We start from the raw sequence: 14,844 nt of genomic DNA, 5'->3' as shown, positions 1-14,844 counted from the left end.
TTCTGTCAGACGGATAGGGACAAAGGGAATATCCACAACACCCTAACCAACTGGAGAAGAGATTTTTCAGATAACAAAGTTCTTGCCACTGCTTGGACCATCTTTCCAAGCTTCATTGTTTGGAATGTCTGGAAAGAAAGGAATAACAAAATCTTCAAATATGAAAAGAGGACTTCTCAATGCATTTTTGAACTGATCTTAAAATAGCTCAAGGAAACGGTAGGTACCATAGTGCGAAATCTCCCTAAAAACCCTCCCTCTGTTGTTGATCTAAGAATTCTCTGTGAGCTAGGCTTGTAGGGTATTTCTCCTCAGGGTCTGGATAGAAATGTTACCTCCCTGAAGTCTGAGAAAGATTTATGGCATCCTCCTCCTAAGGGTTATCTGAAATTCAACATTGATGAGGCTTCAAAACGCAACTCGAGCACCGCTGGTTATGGAGGTGTGTTAAGGGATGAGAATGGAAGTGTCCTTTTCATCTTCCACTATCATTTGAGAAAGGCTACTACTAACATGGTGGAATTAATGGCTATGGAGCAATGTTTAGATTTCCTGGATCATGAAAACTGACAGAACATGATAGTGGAAGCTGACTCTGAGATTATAATCAAATCGGTCAAGAAAATCAGCTGGGGAATAAAGCCAGAAAAAGTCTAAAAGAACTGGAGGTTGATCCAGGGCTTTCAAAGGATTCAGCAGCACCTATAGAGCCTTCCTACAATTAGCTTTAAGCATGTTCGAAGATCGGCGAACAAATTGGCGGATCTGCTGGCCAATCAAGGTGTGATCAGTACAGAGAACAAAGTTGCGTCAAAATGGCATGAGTTGCCTCAGAGAAGGTTAAAAGCAATTTGGCATGAACAGGCAGAAGATGACCTGTTGGTGTTTCAAAGAAAAGCCATGGACTTGGAATCAAGTTGATTCGACCTATTCAAATGGTTACCTGTCAATTGGCTTAGAATCCTCTCTGACTGGCTTTTTGGCGGGTGAATCCTCTTTCCTCAGATCGGGAAAGAATGGCACTGCGATAGGCACTCTCGACGGCCACATTACCGAGCGTTTTCTGTCCAGAATTGGCAATCCGACTTGGGAGAGGTTTTCTAGCGATTGCACACCTCGTAGGTGGAAAACGGTATTTTCGTTTTGGTAGCGATTCGATTTGGAGGGTTACACGTGGCGGTGGGGCCGGTTTGAATAACGCCCCAATCGCACGCTAATGTTTGGAAATTTGAGTGGGTGCGATATGATCCATGTCCATCAGATCAAATGAAGCTGATAAACGACTGGGATGGATCAAGCAGGTTGGTGGTCGTGTTGGTTATGAGTCGTGCTTCTTTTCCTCGCGATGTAGTCCTCTGTCGTCAGATAGGGCCCAACGAATCAATGGTGTAGATGAAAGAGACAGGTTGTTGTGTTGGCAGGAAGTGCGTTTCCCCTCTTTCTTCGGCGGGTCTCGTATGGGCACGGTTCGCTCCACTTTTCGGAGGGTTGGTGGGGCCCTTTGTTCTTAGGTCCTGCTTTTGGCTTCTTCTCGTTTAGCTTTTAGTGGTGGAAAGGCTAGGTTTTTGGTGCAGGGACTTTTGCCTTGGGCCCGATCTCGGTTGGTTCGGGGGGTCTCTCCCTTGGCCACATCTCTATGTGGTTTGTTGAAATTTTTGTAAATTATTAATGAAAAAGAAGGTCCTACTCTTGCTTCAGCAAAAAAGAAAGAAAGAAGGTTCTTATTTTGATTGAGGTGCTAGAAGACTTGATGATGGAATCTAGCATTTATGACAAAACCCTGACATGTAGTTGAAAGATTCTCCGATGTCATAGAAAAGAAGTTGATCTCCCTAAGTTAAGAGGGAGCCTGGATAAAGAAAGAAGTATATCTCCCAAGTTGAGAGGGAGGACATACTATAGTCATGATGGATATACTGAAGAAGAAATTGGAGAACACATATTAAGGTGTTTTTGAAAGAAGGAAACATGGATTTGGTTGCTATATGTGAAGTAGGAACGCAAGCTGAATGATTGAGGAAAATTTTGTCAATATTTTTTTGGAAAGCCTCGAAGTCCTACTATGATGAATTGAGAAGCAACATCAGGTTGTCTGAAAGACCCAAGAGGTTTGTATTTACTTATGTACATTTGAAATTTTGTTAATGATTGGGGTTGTGTTTGTACAATTAAATCTCTTGGAGGTTTGATGACATGTTTTACATGCTGGTTACTGATCAGTTTAATCAGGAGAGATTTATTACTAATCTTTTGGGGAAGATTTGCTGACAATTGGAATAATCGAGAGCGTTAAGGCTGTGTGTGTAAGACACATTGCCTAGGAGGACATTTGTCTGACACTTTGTATTGATGTCTGGATCCCGATGTAGGGAGGGTGGCATTGGTCATAGATCTGTAACCTTAGATACACACCTAGATCCCTGGGTTAATGATTAGCAAATAAGACTAATGGTACCTAGAGTGGATGAAAGCTTTAGTCCATCTTAGTCCCACCTAGATAGATTCCCCTGGTTAGGAATCTAATTCGTGGCACCGTGAGTGCCTAAACTGTTGAAGGACCTTGGATAGATTGCCCTAGTCAGGAATCTAGTCCATGGGATTGTGGTGCCTAAAGTCTTTATAGTTCATATGTTTTGAGATCTTCCATGCACTTGTATATGTAAGTATGAATACCTCCCTAGTTAAGAGGGAGTGTTGAAGAATGTAACTAGGTTCAATCTTCATAATTGTCTTTGAGTCACAATGAAATGTATTTATCAAAAGCATGGAAATATATTTATTATTATTATTATTATGACTTATTAAAGCATGGGTTTCATGCTTGGGACATCATGTTTTAGTTCGAAGTCCCCATTAACGACTTCTAGGATTTACACTGATTCATTAGAGTCATTATATATTTAATGAGGCCCTTCTTGGGCTTTTGAATCATGTAAAAGGAATTAATATTGAGTCAAATAAGCCATTTGTCCCCTCCACCCCAAGTTGACCTCAAGAAGATCAAGTCGACTTCAAGAAGGGTAATTCGACCTCACTAGAAGGCTATGTAAATGGACTAGTCCAAGTCATTTGTCACATACAAGTTCAATCTCTAAGCTAAGGAAACTAAAATGTGAAAAGTTGGAAAAGGAGCTAAAAAAGGGTACAGAGTTCGAAAGGAAGGAAGAATACATCAAAAACAAATTTTTGGGCCATCTATCTCTCACCCAATTGAAGTATCTCGGAAGATCAAAGTCTTTATTTCCAAGTGAAAGTTGTTGCTGCTAGTTGCTGTCAAGTCGAAGTTGCTGCTACTAGGTCAAAGTTGTTGCTGGAGGGTTATCATCTACAGAAGGAGGAAAGGACTAGCTTGGTGTGGATGAAGTATGTATCTAGGTCAAGAGTCTTGGATTATCTTGTGAAACTATTGAAGGAATAATTGTTGATTGGGTTTTCCCCTAGATAGGGGTTTTTCCCTAGCTGTCTGCCGATATCTGGTGTTTGTGATATTTGTGCCATTGTTTTGGAAATTGATTGATGAATAAAAGATAAAAGAAGAACATAAATATAAGAATGTCACATGTAATTATCTATACAAAGAAAATCTTTCTGCCTTTCTGATTTTCTAGCAGTAAGTTCAATTACAGGTCTACAATGGTTCTGGCTCAATTGTTTCCTTAGGCTTGGAGTAGCAATATGCACGAGCATGCCTTATATAGTTGTTTGTGGCTTTGAAGAAACAATAGGCACGAACATGTCTTATACAATTCCTCGTGGCAATATGCATGGGCATGTTTTATTTAGTTCATCGTGGCTTTGGATTCACTGCAGTTACACAAGTCGTGGTTTGTGGAAGCATGGATTCAATGCTCATTGCTTGAGGAAGCATGATTTATGCGTCAAGCATTTAGGTGCCCTATTTCATGACAATTGACTTCTAGATGAGGGCTATTCTCTACCAGTCCTTACGGTGGTGTACCTCTCACTTAAGTTTAGTTTAGTGATAACCCACTTCCTTCACGTGGCTCATGATCACTCTTTGCCTTAGTTTGTGTGCTTCTATAGCCACTTATGTTTATGACCATTTGACAAAATATACTCTTTTGTAAATCGCTATTTTTTATCTAATAAACGGGTCAAACGAGATATAATAATCTCAAGATTATAGACTTGGTTACTGGGTTTGGTTTCCTGTCAAACACAAAAACACTCTTTTTTATAATATTTTTTTACTAATAAAATACTAAACTTTAAACCCAAAAAAACAAAAAAAAATGCTATTTATTTATTTTTAACTTTTAATTACTAAAAAAATAAAAAGAAAAACAAATATTTTATAAAATTTAACACGAGACATCTAAAATACAATTGAATCATTTTTTAATAAATAATTGAATCATTTCTTAACAAATACTCTTCTTTTTAAAGCAACTTTTCCTTATAACTATTATTTCTCTCCGCAATACAAACATTAGTTTAGGAACTTCGTTAAGACGGTTAACCTTAAAAGTGGGAGGACAATGAGTCAACGGTCATTAAATCATAGAGAATTTATTAACCAAACGAGAAAATCTTCTTAATATCTAAAAAGTTATCATTGTAAAGAGGGTTTTTCCTCACATCCAAATTAGTTATTGTTTCTCTCTGGAATACAAAGATTAATTTAAAAACTTCGTTAAGACCATTAAACTAAAAAGTGTTAAGACCATTAAACTAAAAAGTGGGAGGACAATGAGTCAACTGTCATTAAATCATAGAGGCTTTATCTTAAAAGTCTTAAGACCATTAAACTTAAAAGTAGGAGGACAATTAGTCAACTATCATTAAATCATAGAGACTTTATTAACTAAATGAGAAAATCCTTTTAATATCTAAATCTCCAAAGAATATAAAAGTTATCATTAAAAAGAGGGTGGTTCCTCACATCCAAATGAGTTAGTGATTATGGATGGTCTTGTATCCAAAATGAAATATTGTTACATATTTGTATAATAAACAGTTTATTAATTAGAATTGAAATTTTTTTAATAATCACAAGTTGATTTGAATAATAAGATTGAGTTACTAAAATTCTTTATAATAAAATATATGCTTTGGTTAGATTAAAGAGATAATATTTCCAATTTTTAAATGAATTATTATTTATATGTATAGATATATAAAATAAATGGTCGATTTTATACTTCTTCATTTAAATACATATATTATTTATTTATTATTATTTATTAATAAATATAAAATTTTAGCTTAAATTATAAATTAATAATAAAATCAATTAATTTTTTATTAGATAAAAATGATATTAATAATTATAATTTATTTTTTAATATTATTGTTATTATTATTTTGAGTAAAAGAATCAAGAATTAAGTTAATTTTATAATATTGTGACTCAGAGTTGAATCTTTAAAACCTTGTTGATTTTGAATTCTAAATTAATTTTAAATATAAAACTTTATCTTCACTTTTACTCTATATTTTTAGAGGTTAACCAAATGAACTTTTTATTTTTTTTTAATATTATTATATATATATATATATATATATATATATATATATATATATACCGAGACAAACATGCATTAATTAGTTAGAGATTAAAATAAACACAAGATTCCATCAAGTCTTCCACTTTAATTTCCAATCTATGTTTTTGAACTTTAAAATGAGGTTGAAATCACCTCTAGAAGAGATAGGTGACATTTAAGAGTAAGCACTCGCATAATCTATATGACCTATCTAGCACCTATCATGAAATAAATATTATCCAACAGTAGGTGAACTGTACTGTATTGGGATTGTAGCTCAATTGGTTAGAGCACTGCCCTGTCAAGACGGAAGTTGCGGGTTCGAGTCCCGTCAGTCCCGATCCAATAGTAAGTGAACTGTGAATGATCATGTCAGGATCTGGACGGACTAGTCCTTATCATTCCAGGGTCATGGGTGGGCCTCTGGATAAATTCGATATGGGATACTTCTTTCTATATCATCACCGAAGCGGGATAGATTCACAATTCCATCTAAATCGTGGAGATCCAAGCAAAATATCTCTCATGTCCGACGAACGTCTTCTGGAGGAGCATAAGGTTCTTATTCGTACGAATCCTATTCTTTCGAAATTATACCAGACATGTGTTGATCAGAACGTTTTCTGATGCACGTAAGTTTTTACTACTAGTCTTATCAAAAGTGATCGTATTACGTTATACTATTTCCATCGAAGAATTCATTCAATCCATTAGTTAGATTCCGTTACTCGAACCAATTCTATCAATGACATACATCTATTTCATGGATCTTGAAAGAAAGATTCATTCATCTCTATGAGATCAAAATGAGATCAAATCTCGAGCTATTTTTGAACAAAGTTAAAATAAGGAGATCATGGAAGTAAATACCCTTGCATTTATTGCTGTTCTACTGTTCCTTGCAGTCCCTACTACTTTTCTACTTATCCCTTACGTCAAAACGACCAGTGCAAGCAGTGGAAGCAATTGATTTTGATGAAAATCAATTGATGGTTGATCACTAGATATATCTTTATGATCCAGATCATAAGTATAAAATAGGTTATGAGATATTTTATATTACAACAATATAGGGTGGATCTATTGTATTACAACAATACAGGGTAGGGATTGCTTTTAATTTTTTTTTGAAAAGAAAAAAAGTAGTACAGAGGAAAAGAATATCTAACCTTTTCTTTTGTACTACTTCTTTATCCACCTCCCATTTCATTCTAGGATTTTTCTTCTTCGTAGGTCATTTGTGGCATGCGGGAAGGGCTCGTGCAGCTGCAGCAGGATTTGAGAAAGGGATTGATCGTGATTTCGAACTTGTCCTTTCCATGACTCTTCTTAACTGAAACAATAGATCAAACCAGATGGAAGAAAAATCGATTCAATTTCATTACATCTATCTCCCATATCGACGGATAGGAGTCTTTTCAAATACTCTTTTTCCAACTGGATCCTTGTAGCTCGGCTATATACAGCCGAGCTATTCTATTTTTTTTTTTGTGAAATCACCTCTAGAAGAGATAGGTGACATTGAATAAACCATTTTATTTTAAAAATATTTGGGCTATGAGGAATGAGGAATATTTGCCTTACCAACTAAGTCTTCATGAATTCCTTTTCTCTAGCCACATTTCTGATCTTAATTTTTCCATATCTTTCAAGGAGGGTTTGAATTATTATATTAAAAATAAAATTAAATCTAATGATTCTTGTGATCTTAATTTTTCCATATCTTTCATAAAAAGATCAATTTGCTATATTAAAATTTAAAATAAATTTAGCAAATTTTCAATCAATTTGTTATATTAAAAACAAATTAAATTCAACAATTTTTCAATTCATTTTTATTTATTTTTATTTTGTTTAAAATGTTTATAGTTTAACTACTTTATAGAAATTATTTTAGTTATAAAAACATAATATTTAGAAAAATGCAACACATAGATATTCTATTAAACAATAAGAGGATTAGTTTCCCAAAATCCAAACTATGCAAATTGCTTTTCATTAAATAATCAAAGGAATATTTTTCCTAAATATAAAAGTTAAAGTTTGCTTGAGAAGGTTCTTGTTCCCTTAAAAAAAATCCTTTTATATTTAAGATTATTAACAATATTAATTTCAACCTTTCTATATTTGAGATTATTATCAATATTAGTTTCAACCCTTCTCTATTTGAGATTATTAGCAATATCAGTTTCACTCTTTACTTACAACCTTAAAGTATTAATTTTTCTTCTCGACAACTAAGATTGGCCTTTTATTGGATTAGAATACACTTACACCGATCCAAACTTTAAAATTTTGAAAAATGAATTTATTAAATGAATCAAAAGAAGTTTGACCTTGACTGCTAGAAAGACATAACAAAAGTGGGAATCAAAGGGGCAATCTTTAAGTTGATTGTAAATTTCCGAAATATTTGAGAATCTGATGGGTGCCATCAATTTTTTGACCACATCCATGTCCATCAGATTTCCGAATATTTGACTCACCAAGTCAAAGATACAATGATGGGTATTTTGATATAAGAAGGAAAAGTACAAAGGTAAATTTATAGACCTAAGCTCATCGAGGAATATTCGAGTTTGAAATCAAGAAAGAGTTTGAAATCAAGAAATTAAGCATTTGTATTGGATTAAAGGAATAACGCATTTGTAATTTTTAAGGGTTTCTACCATCCATGTGGATTAACCAAAACCTCTTAAAACGTTAAGAAAAACCTCTTAAAACGTTTTTGCACAACATGTGTTCAGTGGCTTTAACAATTTCTCTTTTCTTGACATCTTTATGAGTTTTATGGAAAAAAATATATTTTAAAAACCTTATTATACATTTCCCTTTTAACTCATATTCCCACGACACAATATTCCTACCATGATTCGTGAGTAAACTTTCTTCCATTCCATGAAGACTTTTAGATAGATGTGTGATCTAGATGTACATTCCATAAGGGTTAGATGGCTTGGTTGGATGATTTTCCTCGGGTAATTGTCATACTCGTTTAAATCCCTAACTAACTATAGGGACTTTTTATAATTAAGTTTATTTTATTTTGTTATTGATTTTGGATTCAATATAACAATACATGGTATTATTATGAATTGGATTCTATTTTAGAGCATTAAAGTGAATTAGACTTTATTGGGTTAAAAATTTAACAAAATAGTTAAATGTATGAATTTGTAAAATAATGATAGTATCAATTTTCGTTGATTGTAATTCATTGTGATTGTATGCTTGAGTTAACTTGTATTTATTATAATTTTGTTTATTATATTTAGGCATTGACAAATGTCTTAATAGTTTCAACACTCGTTATGTGTATAAGATTAATCTTATCATTTAACTAAATACCTTTTACAACAATTTTATATCAAGTAAGTGGTGTGAGTCTTTCAAGTTGATGCAACTTCTTTAATGGAGGTGATAAATACCGTTCAATTAGAGTTTTTTGTAGCTCATACAAGCAACTCCTGACATACAATATGTAGTAGCACATGCACTAAATGGCTCTCATCCTACTTATATGTTCTACCTGCCCCATAATCTATTAGAGAGATTGAAACTTAGATGATCCCTTTCATATCACATGTCCAATAGTACAAAACTCCTCATTTTTTCCTCTAGTTCTCTTCAAAATCCTATGAATGTTGCGTCTCTGAGTGTTTGAATGAAATCAAGGATGAATTCATGAATTTGTGTCACACTTTTTAGTGAAATGTAGTGATTGAAAATTTGAGATTTTACATTTTTTTAAATTGAAACCCTCAAAAATCATATATGCAATGTGAATTTTGAGGCATGAGGCATGGTAAAAACATTTTGTTGGGAATTGTGTTGTCTCTTTAATAATAATATTTAAAAAAAATATTAATTATATTTAATGTGCCAAATTTATATTTCATTAAATACTTGTCGTTGCAAATATCTAGAAAAGTTACCCAATGAATTTTGATCTCAACACTTCATTCAACATTTAATGTAAAAAGAATTAAAAAAATTATATTAGTATGATCTACACAAATTGTGGTGGCACTTTTTTTTATTACACTTTTTAATTATTTTTTTGGAAATGACAACTTAAAATTAATTTCATTTTACACATCTTTTTGTTTCCAAGAATCCTTTTCTCCTCTTTATGTAAAACCAGAAATACTCTTTTCCATAGGAAACATCCATGGATTGCACATATTTTTATAATTTTTTCGTTGCTTAGTTTATTTGAGATATTTATATTTCTCTCATGGCATTCACTACTTAGGAGTAAAAAAAAGTTTTCATAAATTTTAGAAAAAAATAAATACAAAATATAGTATGATATAAAAAATGACAAATTTACATGGCATTGATAGAGAATTCAATGCTAATATAGATATACCATGTCTACCACCTTTTGTGGAAGAGATGAAGGAATTTAGCCTATTGGAAATTGTAGCTCCACACTGATCCATTAATGATAAAGGTATTATAGACTTTATGTGAAGTTGCTTATGTTACTTAGTCCAATGGATTGAAAAGGTTTCAAATAACATAAACACATAAACAAATTGAAAACACATTCAAACACATCGACACAACAAAATTTAATAAAGGAGTTCACCAGACTTCCTAGCTATGTCTCATGGTCCTTTAGGTTCTAGTGCTGACCGCTTTATTTTGTCTTCAAAATGTTGTTACAGGTATGAGCTCAAAAACAAAGACTCAAATGAGAAAATGGACCTCACCATTGCGTTTAGCTCAAAATTTCAAGTCAAACGAGTATAAACTTGACCATATTTGGCCACTGCGACCTCCAAACTCCCTGGAATGATCCAAAACTGCCTATGTCCCTACAAAACCACTCTCTGCTGACAAAAACCACCTCGACCTGTACAAAACTGCCTCGGTTTGTGCACTAGTGGTATGGCGCGTTCAACATCTGCAACTATTTAATAAAAATTATGGTGGCTTGGTTAACCAAGTCCCACCCTTGACATGTTGGTTAGCGGATGTGTGTGAAGGCATTTGCATATATAAGGTTGGAGGTCAGCGGGTTGAAACCCCACCCGACACTCCCGCCATTTTATATTTGATATACATAGATATTTGCGCTATATGATAAGGTTTCGGCTATATCACTTTGCTCCGTTGGTTTATACATCGAACATATGGCATTATATACCATGTTTGGATCAATCTTGCGGTGAATGTGGGATAATACATAATGAACTAAGGGTTCCGGCGGCCGTGGGGTTGACCCCGGTCGTCGGCCCTTTTTCCGATGACTCAAAACCTGTCAACCTTAAGTATAAACTTATCCTGAATCTTAACAAGTCCCAATGTAGCTCGTCCAGTGTGGTACTTCGGCCAAAACTTAGCCATTTTGGGAGGTCAGTGATTCGATCCTCCCTGATCCCCAAAATTTTGGAAATAAGGCCACATTGGGCAAAATCCGGGTTGCACATGTCAGCACCAGATTGGCCCATATCAACTAATGATATTGCGACATGTCACCTCCTCTGCTGATGTCATCCAGGACAAGTGGTGTATTCCTGGGATGACACGTGTCCTGCTGACATCACCCTGTTGACCATTGACTTTGACCTTTGACTTTTTGACTTTTTTGCCCTAATTTTCCGAAAAAATTGACTGGCTCTAACTTCTTCTTTCGGACTCGTATTTACATGTCGTTTGCACTGTTTGAATTGTATCGACAATCACTTCGACTTGATCCACTTTCATCTACATTTGAAAGACTTTGATCCGGAGGAAAAAAGGATCCATTTTGGATCACTCCTCCCCACTGGAAGCTTTTGGACCACCAAAAGTTGGTTTTAGTTGTCGAGTAAGTGAGGATAAAGTTCCTTCACTTTTCCGATCTCTATCCATTTTGCTTTACTTGGATTTGTACCTTTGATTCCAACTCGAAGATACTCAACATTTCCCCATCATGAAGTCCTTATCCTCCTATCAAGAACTGTGTCCTCCTATACCTCATTGAGATACTCAGGTAAATGATCTTCAATGGAAGGTAACTGTCCTTGCTCTTTAGGATCTTCAACCAATGAAGGTTCATAAAATCACAAGTTTTCAACATTTACGACGAAATAGATCTGCATGTAAGTTGGTAGACCTAAGCGGAAAGCATTTTCACCAATTTTTTCAAGCATTTTGAAAGGACCATATCTATTTGGTTTCAACTTTTTAACTTCCCCTTGTAGTCTTTCTTTGCTGATGTACAACCATACTTGATCACCAACTTGAAAACTATGCTCAACTCGATGCTTGTCATGCCACTCTTTATACTTTACTTGGCTTCTTTCCAGCTGTTCTTGTACTGCCTGGTGAATTTCTAGGATTTGTTCAATGAACTTGATTGCTTTATCCACATCATTGTGTCCATCAATTGCTATGTATTTACCAAAGATAAAATCCAATGGAGACTTCGGTATAAAACCAAAACAAGTCTCAAAAGGAGATCTCTGAGTAGAAGAATGTTTTGCATGGTTGTAAGCATGCTGCACATAACACAAATGCTCATCCCAAAGTTTGGGATGCTTGCTGCAATATCCTCGAAGCAACTGTATGACTGTCTTTCTAACCACTTCTGTCTGACCTTCTATTTGCGGATCAAATGTCAATGCTCTTTTTTAACTTTGTGTCCATTAACTCCCATAGACTTGACCAAAAGTTCCCGACAAATCGAGAATCTCAATCAGATACAATAGAAGTGGGTAGCCCATAATGAACCCATACATTTTGAAAGAACAACTTTGCAGTTTTTTCAGATGTGACCTGTTTATTACATGGTGTCTAAATACACATCTTACTGAACCTATCCACAACTACATACAAATAATCATGACTCTTTCTAGACTTTGGAAATCCCCCAATAAAATCCATGGAAACACTTTCCCAAGGACGAGAAGCAATTGGAAGTGGACTATACAAGCCTAATTTTCTATTACTTGGCTTGCTTGTAGCACACATAGTACATCCTTTAATATATCTAGACACTGTCTCATTCATTCCTAGCCAATAACAAAATCTTTGTAATTGTGCAACTGTTTTACATACACCAAAATGACCTGATATGAGAGAAGTATGTGCTTCTCTTTTTATTTTTACTCTTTCATTTTGTGGAATGCATAACTTCCCAAAATGATATAAGAGTTTGTCCTTTATGAAATAATTCAATTCTTCTACCTTCTTTCCATGACTTAAAGTTGCATATACATCCTTAAAATCTGTGTCTTGAGCATATTGTTCAATGTAACTTTCATGAATTACTGAATTATCCTTAAGTATTGTGGATGCCTTTATAATTGGTCTTGATAACATTTCTGTAACCTTATTATGTAACATTTTTGTAACCTTATTATGTATTCCCTTCTTATATCTAAGAACAAGATGAAATTGTTGTAGAAAACCCATACACCGATAGTGTCTTGATTGTTGCAATTTAGTTCGTGTGTGTAAATATTGAAGTGGTTGATGATCTATGTGTATGATTGTTTCTTTACCCATTATGTAATGTTTCCACTTTTTAACACTCTGAACTAATGCATATGATTCTTTATCATATGTAGGATAGTTAGCTATTGCTAATGTGAATGTCTCAGAATGAAAGCATATAGGCTTTCTGTGCTGCATCAACACTGCCCCCATGGCATATTCACTTGCATCTATCTCGATCTCAAATGGATGCTGAAGATCTGGTAGTGCTAGTATTGGTGTTGTACTGATCCTTCCTTTCAATGTATCGAAGGCCTTCTGCTATTTTCCTCCCCACTAAAACACCTATTTCACACTTGTCAAAGCACATAAAGGAGCTGCAATCAAAGAAACATTAGCAATAAACTTTCTCCAATATTGTGTTGCCCCTAAGAAACTTCTAACTTTTGTAGCAGTATTGGGCTTAGGCCAATTTACAATGACTTCGACCTTAGAGGGATCTATCTTCAATTCACCACCCCCTATAATATAGCCCAAATAATTCAAAGATGTTATGCCAAATTCACATTTTGACAGTTTTACATAGAGATTTTCTCTTTTCAAAACATCTACAACCTGCTTTACATGCTTTACATGTTCATCCCATGTTCTACTAAAAACAAAAATATCATCTAAATAGACTATTACAAATTCATCAATGAATGGTTTAAATACATCATTCACGACTCACATGAATGTAGCTAGAGCATTAGTTAAACCAAAAGGCATAACCATCCATTCATAGAGTCGTTGCTTTGTTTTGAAAGAAATCTTCCATACATCATGTTCTACAACTCTGATCTAATGGTAGCTGCTTCGCAAGTCTAATTTAGAGAAGTAAACTGCATCTTTTAACTAATCTAACAAATCATCAATACGAGGGAGAGGATAACGATTCTTTATTGTTATTTTATTTAATGCTCTAAAATCAATGCACATTCTCCACGGACCATCTATATTTCGCACTAACACAATAGGTGATCCACATGGTGATGTGATTGGTCGAATAAACCCTTGATCGAGCAACTCCTGTACCTGCTTTTTTATCTCTGCATTCTTTAGAGATGATAACCTATACATTCCAATGTTAGGTAGTGGAGCATCTTGCTGCAAATAAATCTCATGTTCTATCTCTCACTTGGGTGGAAGCCCTTTAGGATCTTGAAATAGAATATCATAATCGGAAACAACTTTAACTAGATCTGCTTTCTGTTTAGGATTGCAGCCTTGGAAAGCATCGGATTTATCAATATCCTTTGCTTTTATAATCATACGTAAAAATTGTTTACTTAAATTTACAATTCTTTTCATCTGTCCTGAATTTATGAGAGAGAAATTATCTTTGAGTTTATGAGCCCTTACAATATATTCAATTCCATCCTTAGTGAGTTGATACTTATTTTTAGTTCGATAGAAGATAGCATTTCTATCGTACAAGTATGGACTTCCTAATACAATTCTACATATGTCCAATGGGACTATGTCTAACTCAACCTCATCTACAAACTTTAACCCAATAGCAAAACAAAGTTTACATTGTTTCCTAACTTGTAGCTTAGCTTTATCGCACACTAACCTAATGGATATGGCTTTTTATGAGGTTTTGTTTCTAGACCCAACTTCTTTACAATTGCTTCAGAAATCAAATTAACTTGTGACCCACTATCAAATAAAGTATCAATTTTAGTATGCTTGGAAATGACTCTAATGTGAAATAGCTCATTTCTTTTCCTCTCATCATTATCATTATCAAAAGAATGCAAAGAAGTACTTGTAGATTCTTTAGAATCTTTACCTTTTATTCTTGTAGATGTAACTATTGTCTCGTCACCTGAATCTGATCCAAAGTCCTTTTGAATAGCAACAACAT

This window comes from Pinus tabuliformis, chromosome 2_2, assembly GCF_031772625.1.
Source record: "Pinus tabuliformis cultivar Carrire ecotype Pingquan chromosome 2_2, CPIR1, whole genome shotgun sequence".
Classification (NCBI taxonomy): domain Eukaryota; kingdom Viridiplantae; phylum Streptophyta; class Pinopsida; order Pinales; family Pinaceae; genus Pinus; species Pinus tabuliformis.
This window is presented reverse-complemented; position numbering follows the sequence as displayed.